Source organism: Pinus tabuliformis, chromosome 9, assembly GCF_031772625.1.
Source record: "Pinus tabuliformis cultivar Carrire ecotype Pingquan chromosome 9, CPIR1, whole genome shotgun sequence".
NCBI classification, from domain to species: Eukaryota; Viridiplantae; Streptophyta; class Pinopsida; order Pinales; family Pinaceae; genus Pinus; species Pinus tabuliformis.
Window position 1 is genome coordinate 1,446,509,079 of NC_142307.1, and position 16,105 is coordinate 1,446,525,183.

A 16,105-nucleotide genomic window follows, 5' to 3' on the forward strand; every position below is an offset into this window, starting at 1 on the left:
CAAATGACCAATCACGGATTCTTTAGAAAACCATTTCATACAGATTCCTTAGCAAACCATTTCATTACTTAAGGGTCAAAACCTTAAACGACCCCTTTAGATCTTAGGAAAGTTAATAAATTGAGGAGTTAAAACCTAAAGTTTATGTTTAAGAAGCAAGAATATCCAGTGTTGGAGATTTATCTATGCCCCGATGTCGATTGGGGAACACTATTTCAACCAAGGTGTTAAACGAAAATCGAATTTAAACCATTTTGATAGCACGATTTTTTATAAGCCAGAATATTGATTTCATAATAAGAATGATACGCCCCTTCATATACATACAAAACAGAACAAAATCAAGCCTTGCAGGCACTCGAGAAAGTTCACAAGAGATGATTCTAAACTATAATACTACTAGGTACTACTAATCTTCTATGAACTAAACTAGTAACCTGTCGGGAATTTGCAATCGCCATACTCTGCAACAACAAGATAAAAAGCACATCACAAAATTAATCATCAGAAGAACTTTAATAATGGTAGCGCATATGTAGACAAAAAGTAAGCTAATCCTGGGATAATATGTGAAGTTACTTGGAGACTGGGTAAAAACACAGGCAGCGCCTTTGAAGTCACATGTTCTAGTCTTGCAGTTGTTCTTTTGATAATAACTGTTAAAAGCATATGAAGCATGGGCTTCTAGCGTGTTAGGGTCATAGTGAGATGCCCCGGGCTGAATCTACTTGCAATCCGCAACCCGTTCTCCACATGCATAGTCTAATGCCGCTTGGAGCTTACTAGTATCGATCTTGGAATTTGCAGTGCACCACGTCTTGGATGCTCCTACTGGGATTGTCCTACTGCTACGATGATGCTGCATAGAGGTGGCTAGGGTGGAAGAGGAATTGCTTCCAGAGGTGGGCACTTGGTTTTTCATGGCTGTAGGTGTCAGAGAAATATTGTAGACATGCTCCTCGGTTGGGTAGAACAAGCCGTAGTTGCACTCCGATGTGGGACCGGGCTTCTGGTTTTCATTAAAGAGAGCAAAAATGAAGGTCTCTAGAGAGGCCTTGTGCCTGAGTGGAGTTCCAGAGTTTGGGAGGACATGCTTGATGAGGTTCCCATTGTAGGTTGCAGCGTTGTCAAGGTTAGCACCGGTTTCACCCTCGTCGCCCTTAGATGGCCACCTAGTCTTAGACACGACAATGTCGAGGTTCTTATACCCAAGGGCCAACATTACAGAGAACACTGCATCAAGCTGTGCGTCAAAGAGGTTTGTGTACAGGAGCCCGGTGTTGCTGTCCCGCACTCCGGCATTGGGGCAAAAGAGTGCATAGTCTAGAGAAATATCATTGGCATTGCCCTTGTAGGCAAAGAAAGGGTAGACATTGACCATGAGAGAGGACCCCGTTTGGCTCAGAAAATCGAGCATTGGCTTGAAAAGTTTAGTTGATGGCGAGAAAGAGTTCTGGAGCACACTGGTGGCAATGGGGCTTGACACCTTGATAATTCCATCGAGGTTGTATTTGACAAGAGCCATGTGAATATTCTTCATGGTAGGGACAAGGTAGGAGTTGAGGTCATTAGAATTGGCGAAGGCTTCATTGCTGATAGTTATGGCCGTGATCCAGGTGCCCGGAATGTAGGCAACCACGTTCTGCTAGACCCAGGCATAAGCTCGCGAAAGATGACGAGCAACGCTACAAAGTTGCTCATTGGGAAGGACAATGGTAATTTTAATGTCGGTACCACTGAATGCATGTAGAGCTACAGGGTCTACATTGTAGAGCTTCAACTTGTTGATGCCTTGGCTCTTGATCAGCTGCACTACCTTGGAAGCCGGGGGAAGATTGTCTGCTTTGCGACCATAGTTGATACCCACAGTGCCAGCCCTTGCAAACCAAAACAAAACAAAAAATGAAATTTACTCGATCAATCACAGAAATAAAAGCTCAAAAAGAAATTTTGATGAACCAGACAAGAAAATACATTTTTTCAGCTGCAGAAGCAATGATAATCAGAGAAATTAAAGCTAAAACTGCTACAGAGGCAACGATAGTTGAAGAAATTATAACAAAAACCCCGGACAAATAAGACAAGAAAATGAATTTTACCAGCTGCAGTAGCAATGATAATCAGAGAAATTAAAGTTAAAACCCCCGACGAACCAAACTATAAAATGCATTTTCTTGTCTGGTTCTCAGCTGCAGAGGCACTATAGTCGAAGAAATTAAAGCTAAAACCCCTGACAAACCAAACAATAAATGCATTTTCTTGTCTAGTTCTCAGCTACAGAGGCAACAATAATTGAAGAAATTAAAGCTTAAACACTTGATGAACCAAACGATAAAATGCATTTTCTTGTCTGGTTCTCAGCTACAGAGGCAACGATAATTGAAAAAATTAAAGCTTAAACCCTGGACGAACCAAACAATAAAATGCATTTTCTTGTCTAGTCCTCGGCTGCAGAGACAACGATAATCGAAGAAATTAAAGCTAAAGCCCTTACAAAACAAATGCTAAAATGAGTTTTCTCACCAGCAGAGGCAATGATAGCCAGAACCACCACAATCGCGATCAGCACTGAACTCGTCCGGAAGCTCATGCTGAGAAAATAAACTATAATTGACCAAAGCTTCTTTCGATTTCAACAAAATATGGCAATGCGGGTTCTAAGATTCAAAATTCCAATCTGGAGTGCCATTATACAATTCAAAATTTGAGGGCAATTAATATCAGACGGTATGGAGAATGGATAGCATATGATACACGACATTCCATGATACACATGCCGCTCGTTTCAATGGGCATCAATACAAACAACGAGATGGATGATCACATCATGCATATCTCCATCACTATTAACCAGAAAGTGTTTGCTCAAAATTAAATAGCTGTCAGAGTGTCCTTGCCCTAAGGTCCGTAGGGAGTGTATTAATGGATCTATAGTTGGGGAAATAAGCGTTGCTGTTATGGGGCATTTGTGGATGTGACGCGGTCACCAACTAGTAAACATGGTTCATCATTTAATACACATTAAGGGAATGCCCATACATTTAGAAGCATACAATACATCATGGTGGGTTTGATGTGAACTGAAATGCACTGAATTTTACCTTTGCACCATGGTGGGTGGAATTTCAAATTTCAAATTTGCGCGTGGAATTTTTTGCAACAAGTTTTTTAATAGGGATGTAATGCCTCTTTATTTGATTTTCCTCATGGGATTATTTGATGAAATCAGGCACCTATGTCACACCCTAAGCACAAGGCATCAGGAATTAAAAGCTCATTCTCATAGCATATGAGAAGCTCCTCTTCAATGTATCGGCATCTATCACGGTGGAGATTTACAGCTATGCCATAACTCTTTTGCTGTGAAGTTCACTTTATGAGATGATGACATTTATTAAGACAAATTTGAGAATAGGGAAGAGGATGTGCTGCCCTCGAAACCAATGGGTGGCTCAACTGATAATCAGGATGTATAAACAAGTTGAATTAAATTTGTAATTAAAACAATTAATTTATTTTATTCATTTAGATGTGTGGTTCTATTTCCATTAGTAGCTCTTATTTTCTGTGAAGCGAAGGTAGTGAGATCGCTAGGAAACATTACATGCACTTGAATTTTAGTTTCTATGCATTGCATGAAAATGTTTTATACTTTTTTATTTCCTAAGAGAAAACGCACAAGTTTATCTTTCATTGCTTTCAATGAAAAAAGAAAGTGCATATTCAAATTTCTTGTTTCAAAATGTTTTGAAAATTGGGAATTGCAAGAGAGTGGTTTGGGAATCAGAAATATTCCATCCAATTATGTATTTTACAATCTTTCAAATTCAATTGACAACATTTTGAGGTTTTTACGATAAAATATATCGATTCTTTTTCCAGAATTCATAGTAATTATTGGGAAATTGCTAAATGTTATCTCCTAAAAGAAAATTATCATAAATAAAAAATGTTTTCTTGCTGAAGCAAGAGTCGTACCTTCTTTCTCATTATAACTGAAAATAAATTACATAAAATACACCAGTCCCCATGGACTGTGGACCAAGGGAAAACTAATCTATAAAAACCAAGGGCATCGAGTTAAGGGCCAAAAACTCTGAACCCTACCAACAAAAGTTTTGGATCCTCAAAAGATAGAAAGTACCTGGGTCAAACGGTCAACCCACATAAATCCGAAAAGGGGACCAAAAATACAGGAAAGTAGTTTCAAAAACTAACCCACAAACATAAGGAATACAAAAAAACATCAAATCCTCCCAAGAAACAGAAAATAATCCTCATGTAGACTTTCATCCTTAATCTCAACCATAGAAAATCCTCACCCGATCCAATGATGGATGAAAACATCGCAATACCAAGAATCTCGACGATTAACCACTTGGACCCACTGGCATGCTTGATCATTCCTGACCATTAGTCCTTTGTGCTTGATCTGACGGCTGAGGATCATATCGCACAGCCGAAGGCACTAATAGTTAGCATACGATGAGAGCGTTATTCATTCCCTTCCCTCAGCCACATGTCGTGTGGTGAGTGGAATCACTCCCAATTCATTAAAACTACTTACAGCTTTAAAGGCTCACGATAAAACTGAATACCACCCTGCAAGCAGTATTGTGACCATATGAGGAAAAAGTGGGGTATTCCGGCCACCAAGAAAGCCCGGATTCTGGCCGCTCGCTCCATCCCCTCTACACCAGATCATGAACCCCTGTAAAAGGAAACTCCATCCCTCCGACCAGCTGCCCGAGAAGCAGAGTCTGCCGAGCAACCCCCGAAGGACTAGACTGAGGATAAAAAAAAGCCAAACATAAAGATTCAAATCATCTAGACCCCTCCTCCAGGGCTCTGTTTCAAAAAACCATCATGTCTTCATCCGCCTGATCATGACAGTGTGCCTTAAGTCTATTCTGTAGCAACCCTTGCCAACCCATTGTGACCCTGCTGACGGTACAATGCACTCCTTGATTGGCCAGAATATCTGCCATAAAATAAATAAATAAACAATATAGATTTTAATGATAGATTTAATTAGTAATTTAAAATTTTGACAATTTCAAAATGACCACTCTCTGTTCTCCCAAAAATTATAACCGAAATCTTAACCTTAAAACAGAGATACATTTATCAACACAGATATAAAATTTCCCACTATTCAGTGAGATGATTGGACATTTCCGTGTCACGAAAAATCTCAAGCCAGTATATATATATATATATATATATATATATATATATATATATATATGTGCATTGGTCTAGAATGATGGGAGAAGTTGAAAATTTTTTACGGTATACAACTCTCTTCTCCTTTTATTTAATCTAAAAACGGATAAGTAAGGCGAAGAGTGGTTTGTCGACCATTTAATTTATGTAGGGTCCTTTCAATCCTCTAGCATTTGAAGTTATTACTATGAGTCGAAGGGGTCAAAGGATGATGTATTTGAATAGCAGACATTCGACTCTAAATCTTATGAGTAATATTTTTGGGTTGTTTGTTAAATAAACCAATTATTTAAAAAATGAAATAATAAAACATAAAAGAGTACATAGAATTTGTATTGAATATTTTATAAGAAATGCAATTATTTTTTAGGATTTGCCAATGGGATAATAAGTTAAGCGGGTTTCTTTATGGGAAAGTTTCATACTCAAGTTGCAAAGTTTTGATATTGGTGATTTTATGGAAGTGTTCATTACTAAGTGCAAGTTTCAAAAATAATTTGATTAATTTTGATATTTTTATTTCCACTTTTTTATTTTATTTATGTGAACATTACTTGATGTGGTGAATACTAAACTGTGTACTTAAAATTAGAAGAAATTAGTTGGTTGTGACTAACTCATGGATATGTGCTATAAATTAATGATTTACGCTTCCCAAATCATTGCAAAAATGAAATCTCAAGAGTAGATAGAATGAGAATCTGAAAATTATTTTAATTAGCAAAAATAATGTTTTGATATATATATATATATAGATCCCATCTCACTTTACAAATTCTCTGCAAATCCAATCCCATCCCATTTTACATTTTCATTACAAGATTATCATTCTTAAATATTTAAGAAGGGGATTTATCATAATGGGTTGTCACAACCCCACTCCTTCGAGGAACCCCTTCGTTAGTCTTCTTTACCCTAACATGGTCATAAAAGATGGGATTTAGAAAGGGGGATTTTATCAAAATGGGATGCCAAGAGCTATGTCATGAGCTGGAAGTCTAGAGCACATTTTTTAGCTATTAATGAGGAATATTAGAGTGTGATCTTTGCATCCTTGAATAAGAATTTTGGAAAATAAGAGTTTAGTGGAGAAGTTGAAGTAGAACGTAGTATGAACCAAAAATCATAGCAAATACATAGGAGATTGAAGAATATTAATTAAGGAGGAAATATAAAGTATAAGGAACAAAGAAATATTTATTATGAAGTTAATGCAGAGTAGAAGAGTGGAATTAGACAAAGAGCACTTTCCAAAAGAAAAATTGAGGAGACTGGGATACTGAAATCTGAGACTTGGAGAATATGTCATGCAAATCCCATCTCATTTTACAATTTCATTACAAGATTATCATTCTTAAATATTTACAAAGAGGACTTTTACCAAAGTGGGTTGTCACAAACCCTACCCGCCTTGGATGAACACCTTCCTTGCCAATCACCATTGGGAACATGGTGGCAAAGGAAATGGAAAGGACACTAACACACTCAATTGATGGTGGGCATGTAATCTGAAGCACCAATCCTAGAAGCCATGGTTGACGAAATCAGAAAGACCTTAACACACTCAATTGATGGGGCAGTCGATTATGTAATCTAAAACACCAAGCCTTGAACCCGTGGTTGGCCAGAACCCCGATAGTAGAGCTGTGCAGAGATTGTCTACGAGCCGGCGGTGAGATTTGAATTGCACCCATTTCTAGATCCCGGGAAGTAGCCGGATGGAATTTATGATTTGTTTCACCGATCACTAGACCAAGAAACTGTCAATATTAGTTTTAGAATAACATTGTTTTTATTATGTTTTAATCTCCGGAATTATATTTTTGATGTGACCATTATGTTAAATTACGCTTTATTCATACATTGGATTCACTTATAACCCCTCTATGGTGATCTGCAGTTCTTCGGTAAGGCTTTCAGTATTGACACTATTGTGGGGCCTCTTCCCACTCTGCTAGGACAAAGTGTTGTGCGTAATTTGGTAATTATTAATGGCATTCTCACTCAATTTTCAGTAAGTCTTGCATTTTTCTTGAGAAGAGAATCAGTTCTTGCAATCCGTTATTTATGTATTTAGTTTTTCTACATTCATAAAATTCTGTTACAGATTTTCTAAGATGCAAATCACGTGCAAATTTAGGCGATTCCCGCACTAATTTAATTTTCAATCTTAAATTCCTCTTAGTGATTCTGGAACTAACATTGGGCTTCACTCATGAATAGTAGGACCATCAGGGACTTTCAATGACATTAAATTAGTTTCAGGGTTCTAACGACATACGTATTAGTAGAGGGGATTGGCAAAAACCTTGTGGCTCTAATAATTCCAGTGGATCTTTGGCCGTGAAGACTCGTTGGGAGTACTCTAATAATTCCAGTGGCTCTATAGTCGTGAAGACTCGTTGAGAGTACAATATTTGAGAAATCAATTTAATTTGCAATCCTTCAACCATGCTCAAGTTGGAGTCTGGAATATCATTACCATGCTTGTGTGAGCCTCGAAGATCGTCACCATGATTGTTGGGTGTGAGACGAGATGATGTGTGAGTCGAATGATGTGTAGTTTGTTAGAAATTTTTTACGAGGGCAAAGGAGCTTAAAAATAGGTTGCGGCAAAGTAAGAAAGGTCAAATTCCGTTGTGAAAAGGTAAATCATTGGTTGTGGCAAGGATATCGCAACCACACAAGGACTTTAATTAAAATACAGAGTTCACAACAAAACATCGTAAAATAAAAATGGTTGCGGTAAATCTACTTAAGGAGGCTTAAGATCACATTGCAACATAACATACTTTTCATTATAATATAAAACATAGAAAAATACATTGGCATGATAAATTGGAGGCTACTTCTCCAAGTAAAACACAAAAGACTTACGGTGATTTATGCTTCACTCGGTTGCAGAGTAAACTTCTGCAAAACTCTGTAAGACTGGTTTTTCATGTGCCCACCAAAATTTCCTCCACGATTTTCTCCTCACTACCTCACAGACTATCCTCGCCCAACATGCCCATCATTACAAATGACTTTTACTTTCACATTTATCCTAACATACGAATTTGACATTAATTACATGACAGAGAAAATATTTAATACACAACATGGGAATTTTACATAGTAAATGATTTTTTGAACTTGCAGGTGATTTGGAGTGTGTGCAACACTCGCGTAATGAATGTTTGCCCATATCCATTTATTAAAATTCATTAAATTCTTTAAATTTTGTGATGTGTTGTAGAATGCTCCGCTCTGAACTTCTGTTCTGACTCTTGTTCTTCTTCCTGCAAACAAAATCGCAACCGTGCAGTGGTTGACTGGGAAGGCATGGTGTTTGTCAGTTTGTTTAAAGTGGTGGTTGGGATTTTTATTTCCAACACTCCCCTTTAATCGCAATTGCCACCATTGACAATTCCCAAATTGTCTCTGAGATAAACAAAACACTCACATGCTAATGGCTTTGTGAAAATATCAGCAAATTGTTCGTGTGACTTGCAGTGCTGCAACACGATTTTATCATTGTTAATAAACTCTATGATAAAATGATATTTAGCATCAATATGCTTGGTACTCTTGTGAAAAATAGAATTCTTTGATAATGAAATTGTTGATGTGTTGTCGCAAAAAATAGTTGTCGCTTTCTCTTGGTCATGGCGAAGATCCCTCAACATCCTTCTCATCCAAACTGCCTAACACGTTGTTGCTGTTGCGACAACATATTCAGCTCCTGCTGTTGACAGTGACACTATTGGTTGTTTCCTGGAGGCCCATGAAATGGATCCAGAACCCAAATGAAAAACATATCCTCACGTGGTTTTTCTGTCATCGACACTTCCTGCCCAATCACTGTCGGTGTAACCAACCAGCCTAAAATCACTTGTTGCAGTGTAAAAAACACAATAATGTTTTGTCCAATTGACATACCTTAGAATCCTTTTCGTTGCTTTCCAATGCGTCTCCTTGGGTGTCTCCATGAACCTTGACACCAAACTCACTGCATACATTATATCGAGCTTAGTGGCGGTCAAATACATCAAGCTGCCTATCATGCTCTTGTATAATGTCGGATTAACATTGTTGTTGCGATCTTATTTGCTCAACTTTAACCCCATGACAGTTGGAGTTGGTGCAGGCTTGTTGTTTTGCGTTTTAAACCTCTCCAAAATGTATGTTACATACTTTTCTTGAGAAATAAAAATGCTATTTTCTATTTACTTCACTTCTATGCCCAAAAAATATCTTAACAACCCCAAGTTAGTCATTTCAAATTCATTCTTCATGGCTTGTTTGAAATGAGCGATGAGAAAATCATCACCGCCTTTAATAATTAAAGCATCTACACATAATACAACAATGAGAATCTTACTTTCATTCTCTTTGATGTAGAGAGTAGGCTCACTGTCACACTTGTCGAAACCATTGTCTAACAAGTAGGCATCTATCCTACTATACCATGCATGTGGTGCTTGCTTCAGCCCATAAAGAGCTTTCCTGAACCGACACACTTTGTCTTCTGGGCCTTCTACATCATAACCAGGCGGTTGTGCAACATACACTTCCTCTTTCAACACTTCATTCAAGAACACTGACTTTACATCCATTTGATACACTTTCCATTTATATTGTGCGGAAATCACCACAACTGTACGCACCATCTCTATCCTCGCGATTGGTGCGAACATCTCGTCATAATCTCTTCCATGTTGATGCTTGTATCCTTTGACAACTAGCCTTGCTTTGTGCCTTTCAATCTTTCTATCGAAATTTCTCTTGGTCTTATAGACCCACTTCACTCCAATGACTTCTTTTCCTTGTGGAAGGTTCACTAACTCCCATGTTTCATTCCTTTCTATTACTTCTATTTCTTCCTCCATTGCTGCAATCCATTTTTCTTCTTTCATTGCATCTTCAAAATCGACTGGGTCATCTACATGACAAAAGAAAGAAAATAATGAATTTAGACTAGCGATGCTATCAACTTAATCTTTCCCATCAATTTCATTTAAATTTCTGAATTTTGGTCTTCTTGTGCTTCCTGAAGATGTGCTTGACATGTCACTTGGTGTTATGCTTTGCAGTGTGCTTAGAGAAGCACTTGCTTGACTGTGTGATGATGTCCTATTATTTATTAATGGTGTTTTTTGTTGCCTATTTTTGTTGAGCTTTAATAAGAGTAGAGGGAGTCATTTTTGAGGAATTTCTTGCTGCTGTAAATTCCTCTTTGTCCTCATGTGGTATACATGATTTTACATTGACTTTCTTCTCTAAACTTCCATCTCATGCTTCCTCTTCTATGAACTACACATCTCTGTTGATTATGACCTTATTGGTCGATGGATTGTAGAGCTTGTATGATTTGGATTCATCACTGTATCCAACAAATATACATTTCTCCCCTTTGCTATCCAACTTCTTCCTCAACTCATTCAGGACATGTCCATATGCCACACAACCAAAGACTCTCATGTGAGTGATACTATGCTTTCCTCCACTCCATGCCTCTTCAGGAACAATGTTCAGGACACTTTTGGTTGGACATCTAGTCAAGATATATGGTGCACAAGCAACAACTACAGCCCAATAATCATTTGGAAAATGGTTTTCCTTCAACATACTCCTTGCCATTTCCATAATGGTCCTATTCTTTCTTTCTACCACACCATTTTGCTGAGGTATATATCTTGTTGTAAATTTCTTGTGAATTCCATGTTCCCTACAAAAACATAGGAAATCATTTGAGATGTATTTGCCACCTCTGCAGTCCTGAGGACTTAGATGTAGTTTCCACTTTGCTTCTCAACAAGAGCCTTGTATTAGCGAAAGCGCTCAAACACTTCACTTTTCTGTTTCAGGAGATAGACTTATGTCTTCCCTGTGTAGTCATCTATGAAGGTCAATGCATAGTGGTTGCCACCAATTGATGGTGTCTGCATTGGTCCACATAAATCTGAGTGGATAATCTCCAAAGGTGTGTTTTCCCTTGCTCAATTTCGTGCTAGAAATGTCTCCCTGTGTTACTTGCCCAAGATGCATCCTTCACATAGGTTGTCTGGTTTTTCTATGAGTGGTAATCCTTTCACCATTCCTTTCCTATGCAGCAAATTCAAACCTCCAAATTTGAGATGTCCAAATCTCAAATTTGATAACCAGTTTTCATTTTTGATCTCTTCTTGATAGTTCACTTGTGTGACAACTACCTCTTTTCTTTCATTCTCTTTTGAGTTGATTGATAGTTGTGCTTGTGCACCTTCTTCTTTCAAATTTGATCTTATCTTTAGGGGAAACATTCTATTGTTTGTCATCTGCACCTTTGCAATTAGCTGTTTTCTTGGAGGCCTATTCAAAATTGTGCACACATCATTTTTGAAGAAGACATTGTAGCCCTTTTGCATGAGCTGTCCAATGCTTATGAGGTTATGCTTTAAATGAGGGACAAAATAAACATATGAGATGTACTTCTTCTCCCCCTTGTTTATTAGGATATTAACTCTTCCTTTTCCCATGATAGAGACTTTGTTATCAGTCCCTAATGTCACTTTAGATTTCACACTTTCATCTATATTGAAAAACATTTCTATGTTCTCTGACATGTGGTTTCTACACCCTCAATCTAGATACCATATATGACTTTGTTTTTCTTATGCTACATTACAGGCTAAAAACATGCTATCATGGTTCTGATTTTCTTTTGCGAAATTTACACTTGGTTTGTTACTAATGTCATATTGCTTCTTTATACATTCATTTGCATAATGACCATACTTCTTACAGTAATGACCTTGGACTTGAGATTTATCATACCTCTAACCTTGTGCTTCATTTCGACTTGGGCCTTGACTTGGATTTTGATTGTTGCCCCTTCCACTTGAGCTTGAAGGGTTTCTTCTTCCAACTCTATGTGGGCTTCTTCCTCTTCCTCTAATATATGATCTTCCTCTGCCTCGACCTTGACCAAATGATACTTGTGTCTTGAAGGCATGCTCCAATGAGGAGTTTGCTGCTCTATTCAGTCTATGTTCATGAGAAATTAGTGATGCATTAAGCTCATCCACTGAGAACTATGAGAGATCCTTTGTCTCTTCTATGGCCACAACAATGGCCTCAAACCTTGTTGGCAAACTTCTCAAAACTTTCTCAATTATTCTGCTTTCCTCAATTGTCTCACCATGAGACCGGTTTTGAGTAACCAACCCACTTACATGTGTAAAAAACGAGTCTATATTATAAGACTCTTTCATACGAAGTGTTTCAAAATATTTCCTTAGCATTTGTAGCTTTGTTGTCTTGACTTTTTTCATTCCTTGGTAGGCTGTATGGAGGGTGTCCCATGTTTTCTTAGAATTCGTTGCTATTGCAACCCTTGGGAAAATACTTTCATGAACTGCTTGGAAAATATAGAATAGGGATTTTCAATCCTTCTTCCTATTGTCTCTCAACAGATCTCTTTCTGCTTGAGACAAGGCATTGTATACTACTACATTTGCTCATTCTTGAAAACCATTGTCCACCAAACCCAAAATGTCTTCAGACTAAAATAGGGCCTTCATTGTAATAGCCCAATAATCATAATTTTTTCCTTTAAACTAGGGTATCTGAGGATTAGTAAAGCTTTTGACATTGCCATTTCTGAGTGTAAAAAAAACTTTCTACCTGCTAGTAAATACGCTTAAAAAATTCCGCCCTCAAAAACAAATTTTAATTGCTAGTAAAAACACTTATTTTTACACAAACAATATTTAACTTGCTCGGATACCATGTTAGGAAATTTTTACGAGGGCAAAGGAGCTCATAAATAGGTTGCGGCAAAGTAAGCAAGGTCAACTTCAGTTGCGGAAAGGTAAATCTTTGGTTGCGGCGAGGATATCGCAACCACACAGGGACTTTAATTAAAACACAAAGTTCACGGCAAAACATCGTAAAATAAAAATGGTTGTGGTAAATCTACCCATGAAGGCTTAAGACCACATTGCAACATAACATACTTTTGATTATAATATAAAACATAGGAAAATACATTGGCGTGATAAATTAGAGGCTACTTCTCCAAAACACAAAAGACTTACTGCGATTTACACTTCAATGGGTTGCGGAATAAACTTCTGCAAAACTCCGTAAAACTGTTTTTTCACGTGCCCACCAAAATTTCCTCCACGATTTTCTCCTCACTACCTCACAGACTCACTCTCTCACTTGTTCAACATGCCAAACATTACAAATGACTTATACTTTCATATTTATCCTAACATACGAATTTGACATTAATTACATAACAAAGAAAATACTTAATACGCAACATGGGCTATTTTACATAGTAAATGATTCTCTGAATTTGCAGGTGTTTTGGAGTGTGGACAACACTCATGAAATGAATGTTTGCCCATATCTATTTATTAAACTTCATTAAATGATTTAACTTATGTGATGTGTTGCGGAATGGTCGGCTTTGAACTTATGTTCTACTCCTGTTCTTTTGCTTGCAAACAAAATCACAACGCAAGCATGGTGTTTGTCAGTTTGTTTAAGGCGGTGGTTGAGATTATTATTTCCAACATAGTTGTAGCACCCAAGCTCTGGTCTAAGATTCGACCCTCACAAAGGTTATTGACATCTATTTTCACCTTTGTTTTACGTTATATGTGTATTTCATCCTCTTCATCTTTTTGGGATAAAATAAAATTCTGGGATTAAATAAAAGTGAAAATTTACTTCTCCTCGCAAATAATGATTAAAAATCATGAGACAAAAATATTTTGCGGATACGAACAATATACCATGCACTATAATTACTTCCAGTTTTTTTATTGATATGTGTACATATTCTTTCTCATCATTTTGAGCGGATATACCGTCATGTTGATGCTTTCCAAAGGGCTGGCATATGTAATGACGCATTTTTTTTTCCCTACTTTGATTGGTAGCTATATAGTAATTGTATAAAATGATGACCTATACGTTAAGACCACATCTATGATTGTGTTGATAATTTTCATCTTGGTTTTTTCATACACATGATACATTAAAAATGTTATGCTTTTCATTATTTTCATAGTCAAATATGTAAATAGTGTGACTTTTATCTTTAATGATTGGAACAAATTTGATTAAATATCATTTTGATTTAGAGGTAATGATGTTGAAATTTGGTTAAATCTTCTCGATATTTGTTTTGGTATGATTGGTATGATCGCTTATTTCCTCTTCCTAAGAGCTTTGGCAATTTTCTTCAGATATAGGTCATTTTCTTTTACATATGGACGTTTCATATGGATATTAACTAAAGAGCACGTACCCTCTGAATTATTTTTGAGAATTTTTTTTTTTAATAAAAATGTGATGTAGAGCTAATAGATGGCAATCTAACAATCCCTTCACAATTAAGGTTCAACATTCCTTCATTCATTTTCTAATCCTTTTACTCTTTATCATACCTTTTCATTTTTTCAAACTGATTGCCCACTTTACTCCACTCACTTTCACAATGTTTCCACCGAATTTTTGCATTCTCTTTTCTGAAAAACTTCGCGGAGAAAGATACAAAATAAAATGGAAAAGGACATTGCAGTGAAAGGTTTTTTCATTTGCTGACTGTGCCTTAGGGTGGCCGCACAAAATGACAAGTTCCATACAATTTTAACTCCCCTTCATTCGTTAGTGTAAGTGTCATATAAATTTCATCCTTCACATAACAACTGTACATAATTTTCCCTTCAAATCTCGAGGTAGCGGAAAAGCCTTTGAACAAAATCAGAACTTTCGTTTTGCATTAAGCAAAAGAGAAGAAATAATTATATACATTTGTTGCTACAGAATTATAATAGTTGATGTTATATAAAATTTAAGCCAATATAAATTTACCATATATATATATATATAATTGCAAAACTTCCACTTTAGGAATGATTTATCTTATCATGTTTATATTATTTTTTTTCATGTTTACATTATTTTTTTAATATATGGAAAATTAGCTAATTTTTTAAATTTTTTTTGGAGTTATTAATTTTTCACATTTAATTTTTTTTAATTAGATAATTAAATTAATAATTTAATATAAATAAATATTTATATAATATTTTTTAATTATAATTTTTAAGTAATAATTAAATTTATTTTAAATTTAATGCAAAAATAAATAAACTTATTGATATGAAAATTTGATATAACAATATGTGATAAAATCTAAATTTATATTTATTTAATTTTATAAAACTCGATATGAAACTCAACCAGGGTTAACCATAGTCAACTATGTTTGTTTGAGGGTTTATAATATTTATCTTAGGGTTTATATATCTTGGGTTTACAATATTAATCCCTTGGGTTTTTAGTATTAATACATTGGGTTTATTATTACATTGGGTTTATAATATCAATCCCTCGGGTTTATTAAACAAACAATTCATATTCGTAGAGTATAATATGATCGATAGGGTGTAAAATATTAATCATAAGGTTTAATGTAAATCCTTTGGGATTTTATTCCATTGGGTCTATAATATAAATTCGTTAGGTTGATTAATCCCTTAGGTTTATAATATTAATAATCACTTACATTTATAATATTAAACCCAAGGGTTTATAATATTAATTTCTTACATTCTCAATATTAATTCCTTGGTTTTTAATATTAATCACTTCGTTTTATTAATACTTTAGGTTTATAATAATAATCCCCCAGGTTTATTGATATTGGGATTTTATTCCTATGGTTTATTATTAATTCTAGGGTTCGATGTTATTCCCTTGGGTTTATAATTCCTTAGGTTTTTAATAATAACCCCTTCGGTTTATTAATCCCTTTGGTTTATAATATTAGTACTAAGGTTTATAGTATTTGAATGTTAGCATTTAATGTTTATTTTAGGGTTTATAATATTTATCT

General features: G+C 35.9%; 1 pseudogene; it reads right to left on the reverse strand.

Annotated features, from left to right (window-relative positions):
• Nucleotides 1-429: 429 nt before the first annotated feature.
• Nucleotides 430-2,590, reverse strand: LOC149154007 (glucan endo-1,3-beta-glucosidase 12-like; annotated as a pseudogene).
• Nucleotides 2,591-16,105: the final 13,515 nt, after the last annotated feature.